Raw genomic sequence first — 5,209 nt, 5'->3', positions numbered from 1 at the left:
AGAGCCTGGGCAGATGTTATACAGACACTAAGAGGACACAAATGCCACCCGAGGCTACTATACCCAGCCAAACTTTCAAGTACCTTAGATGGAGAAAAGAAAGTATTCCATGACAGTACCAAATTCACACATTAACATTCCACAAATCCCGCCCTTCAAAGGATAATAATAGAAAAAAAAAAATAAAAGGATATAAACCACGTCCTAGAAAAAACAAGAAGGTAATTTCTCAACAAACTAAAATAAGACAGCCACAAGAACAGAATGCCCACTTTAAGAACAAAAATACTAGGAAACAACAATTACTTTTCCTTAATATCTCTTAATATCAATGGACTCAACTCCCCAATAAAAAGACATAGAGTAACAGACTATCTACACAAGCAGCACCCAACATTTTGCTGCATATAGGTAACTCATCTCAGGGAAAAAGATTGACACTCCCTCAGAATGAAAGGCTGGAAAACAATTTTCCAAGCAAATTGTCTGAAGAAACAATCTGGTGTAGCCATTTTATATCGAATAAAATCGACTTCCAACCCAAAGTCATCAAAAAAGACAAGGAGGGGCACTTCATACTTATCAAAGTTAAAATCTACCAAGAGGAACTCTCAATTCTGAATATCTATGTTCCAAATGCAGGGCAGCCACATTCATTAAAGAAACTTTAGTAAAGCTCAAAGCACACATTGCACCTCACACAATAATAGTGGGAGACTTCAACATACCACTTTCACCAATTTTTGTTCTTAGTAGTAGTCTCAGAACAAGTTTTCCTAAATTATTTCTGGCATATTTCTTCTTTTACTCCTTTACATATAGTATCTATAACTCTTTTCTTTCTTTCTTTCTTTCTTTCTTTCTTTCTTTCTTTCTTTCTTTCTTTCTTTCTTTCTTTCTTTCTTTCTTGTTTTCGAGACAGGATTTCTCTGTGTAGCTTTGAGTGTCCTGGCACTCACTTTGTAGACATTGCCGGCCTCAAACTCAGAAATTTTCCTGCTAGTTCCTCCCAAGTGCTGGGATTAAAGGTGTGCTCCACCACCACCTGGCTCAACTACTTTCTTTAGGTATAAGTAACTAGCACTTTTTTTTTAACAGTAAGAAATACTTGATTATAAGTTTATAATACAATATAAGTAGCTTGGGTTCAATCTGCTTTTAGGCAGCTGAGCACCACATCCACCAATTCCTTGCAGGCTTCTGCCTTCCTTCATATTGCACTGTTCATTGGTAGCTCTGGCTCATAGGCCAGTGGGAGAGGCTGAAGAAAAGGGGTCAGCAGCCCAGTCCAGATCATCAACTCTTAGTTTGCTGGACTGCACCTGTAATCTGTTGGGGTTATAGCTGCTCCGGAAGGACTGCTCTTCGAGGGTCAGGACAGCAAAGAAGGGGTGCAGCAAAGCTTCTGACAGTGTGAGGCGCTAACCAGAATCAAACTCTGATATCTTTCTCATCAGGACAAACAGCTGCACATGCTCCACAGAATCCTTGAGCATGTAATTCTTTAAAAGTTTGCAGTTCTGCTTCACATACTGCCCTTTCAGAGTTGTTTTCATCCCATACCAGGACCCCTTTGTAGAATTATTTTTGCCTCCTGGTATGGTGGATTATGTGTGATGTGATAGGACTTAGGATATTCTCCATCAGAACCCTGTGTTCTCTATTTTCATGGGTCTGGAAAAGTGTAAAGCCATGGCAGTACTGGAAAAGAATGCACCCGATGCTCCAGATATCCCTGGGTTATTCCCAGCACAAATCAAGGATCACCTCACTTGGGCGGTAGTGACAGGTGGTCCACAATGCAGGTGTGATGTTTTTAGTCAAATGTGACACTGCCAAAGTCTGCTCCTCAGATGATGGTGTTCTTTGTTTCCTTTCCTCACAGCTCTTGGGCTCATTGTAGAGGGTTTCAAACTCAGAATTCAAAAACAAGATGTTCTCTGCCTTCAAGTCTGTGTGGGTCAGCTGGTTTTCATGTTGAAGTCTAAGTTCATGAAGAGCTGGTAGTCCATGTGGTAGGGGATAAGACTGCAAAGAAATTTCCTTCAGGAATTCAAATGTGATTTTGCCCAGGAGCTCAAAGGCGATGCACTTATGAACATGGAAGTTGAACCAATCAGACATCAGAATCAGACAAAGGAACCTATTTTCCTTGTCTTTCTCCTTGATTTTCTTGAGAACATTAATTTCTACAGTGCAGCCTTCGAGTACTATGGATGATCTTCATGGCAAACTATGACTTCCCTCAGGCATCGTCCAAGCACTCCATCACCTTACCAAAAATGCCTTCACCTAGGTTCTCCATGATCTCATATCACTGTTGGAGTCAATTACAGACCCACCACACTGAGTGTTGCTCCTTGTCACATTACACATTGTTGCTGCTGCGCTTACTTCTAGGTTGCCTTCTTGAGGAGGTGTTGCTACAAGACTTGGGACAGCGTTTGTGACAGGGGTCAGTATGTTTGCAGTTATGTGTGTTATAGCCCCCTCTCTTATGACTGTCTCCAATGCTGAGAATGTGAAGACCCATAACAATCCACTCCAAAGGATGGGCTCTGCTCTTCACACATATATGTATCACAGTCATGGAGTTCCCGGTATCTCCTCTGGTAGATCCTCCTCATGTCTTCTGGACTGTGATCTCTGTGAGAAAACTCCCTTCGGGATTGGTATTGCAGTCAACCTTCATGCTCCAGACTGTAAGACCACCTCCTCTTTCTGTGGTAGCTCAGGTACGGATCTGACTATGGGGAAAGGTTTTCCTTACAGTGATGCATTGTCTCCCAGGATTCAGCTGCAGCTAGGACCCTGGATATAAGTAACTTAAAGTAGATTTTTTATGCTTTATAGAAATAAATAGTAATTCAATTGCAAAATCAAGATTATAATCCTCAGAATTACAGTGTAACAACTGATATGACATTTTAAAAAAGCTAATCCCATATGTCAATGATATTTTCAATTACAAATACTTAAAATAACTGATTTTCATTTTTCAAATTACACTTTATTTAGTATGCATGTGTGAGTCTCTCTCTCTCTCTCTCTCTCTCTCTCTCTCTCTCTCTCTCTCTCTCTCTCTCTCTCTTTCTCTCTCTCTCTTTCCCTCTCTGTGTTTGTGCATGTTTATGTACATAAACCGTGTATTTGTCACCATTGTGGAATCTAACACCTTGGAAAGATAAACCTAAACATGATGCTTTATCAAAGCAACAAAACACTAACTAATAACACTCATTTGGTAAAAGAAAGATAAGAATTTATGGGAGTGGGGGGAAATGTTTGAATGATGTAGGAGACTAGGCCCAAGATCTAATCTGCTTTTGCTGTGGAGAAAAAGGCAGGGAACTTTGCTGATAAAGAGCAATGAGTTTCAGATACAAAATGTGCTTTTCAAAGGTATCTTGTCAAAGAGGGTAAGTGAATTCTACTTACTTTTATCAAAGGGTACATTTACAGAGACACTTCAATTAAGCTATCAAAGACAGTAACTATAATGTGCCTACATAGCATTAAAAAGATACAACTTAATGTTCTTCATACCATACTCTTCTGAATAATATTCCCTTCAAATCCAACTTATAACTGTTTACTGAAACAAAATTCTCTAACATTCTCCTTGCTATAAGACATATTTTGGAGAGAGAGAGAGAGAGAGAGAGAGAGAGAGAGAGAGAGAGAGAGAGAGAGAGAGAGAGAGAGAGAGAGACTCACACATGCAGAGAGAGGCAGGTCTCGGAAAAGCACACACAGATGCGCGCGTGCGCACACACACAGACACACACATACAATGTGTTGTGACTCTTCTTTGAGTACCTTTATTTGTCATATCAGGCTTCTGAACTCAGGGTTCTTAGAGTACTTTCCTTTCTCTCTTTAAGAAATCTGAGTTTAAATAATTTCCTCTACTTAAAACTAATTTCCCCATTAATGTTACATATCCAAGTTTTGCTTAGGTATGCATCTCTGAAAATAAACTCCCAGGCAGATTTCAGTGGGATAAGGAGCTCTGAATCTAAGGCTACTGAAAATTTCACCATGAGACTTGAGATCTTATAATCAGTTATCATAATTTTTTAAGAAAATAAATGATCTTTGTAGTTTAGCTCCTAATATGTTACTGTATTATTTTAAAAATGGAAAGTTAAAATTTTAATGTTCTCAAAGCCCCAAATGATAGATATATAAGGCAATAAATATACAAACTACACCTAAAAATGAACATTCATTATATGTATCTAGATTATATCATCAAATTAGAAACTCTACCTCTATCCATAAAATATTGATATTTTTAACATTAATATTAATAAGAAATTTTTTTCAAAAGCAATTTTATTAGATATTTTCTCCATTTACACTTCCAATGTTATCCCAAAAGTCCCCTATACTCACCTTGCTCCCCAAACCAACTAATCCTGATTCAAAGTCTGGCATTCCCCTGCGCTGTGGCATTTAATCTTTGGAAGACCAAGGGCTTCTCTTCCCTATGACATCCAACAAGGTGCTCTTCTGCTACATATGCAGCTAGGGACACAAGATCTGGGGTACTGATTAGTTCATATTGTTGTTCCTCTTATAGGGTTGCAGACCCCTTAAGCTCCTTGGATATTTTCTGTAGCTCCTCCACTGGGGGCCCTTTGTTCCATCTAATAGATGACTGTGAGCATCTACTTCTGTATTTCTAGTCACTGGCATAGCCTCACAAGAAACAGCTATATCAGGATCCTGTCATCAAAATCTTCCTGGCATATGGAATAGTGTCTAGGTTTGGTGACTGATTATGGGATGGATCCCCAGTTGGGGCAGTCTCTTTTATTCCTTCCATGGGTACTTTGTTCCCCATTCTAAGAAGGAACGAAGTATCTATATTTTGGCCTTCCTTCTTGAGTTTCACGTGTTTTACGAATAATATCTTGGGTATTCTAAGATTCTGGGCCAATATCCACTTATCAGTGAGTGTATAGCATGTATGTTCTTTTGTGATTGGGTTACCTCACTCACGATGTTATCCTCCAGATCCATCCATTTGCCTAATAGTTTCATAAACTAATTGCTTTTAATAGCTGAGTAGTACTCCATTGTGTGTGTGTACCCCATTTTTTCTGTATCCATCGTTTTGTTGAGGGATATCTGGGTTCTTTCCACCTCCTGGCTATTATAAATAAGGCTGCTATGAACATAGGGGATCATGTGTCCTTATTAC

At 39.1% G+C, this 5,209-nt stretch overlaps 1 pseudogene; it reads right to left on the bottom strand.

Moving 5' to 3' along the window:
• Positions 1 to 1,241: 1,241 nt before the first annotated feature.
• LOC110288923 (dual specificity protein kinase CLK3 pseudogene) lies at positions 1,242 to 2,780 on the bottom strand (annotated as a pseudogene).
• Positions 2,781 to 5,209: the final 2,429 nt, after the last annotated feature.

The sequence above is a fragment of the Mus caroli genome, unplaced genomic scaffold (assembly GCF_978045245.1).
Source record: "Mus caroli unplaced genomic scaffold, Mus_caroli_1 scaffold_20, whole genome shotgun sequence".
NCBI lineage: Eukaryota > Metazoa > Chordata > Mammalia > Rodentia > Muridae > Mus > Mus caroli.
The sequence above is the reverse complement of the archived record's forward strand: the minus strand, read 5'-3'. Positions and strand labels throughout refer to the sequence as shown.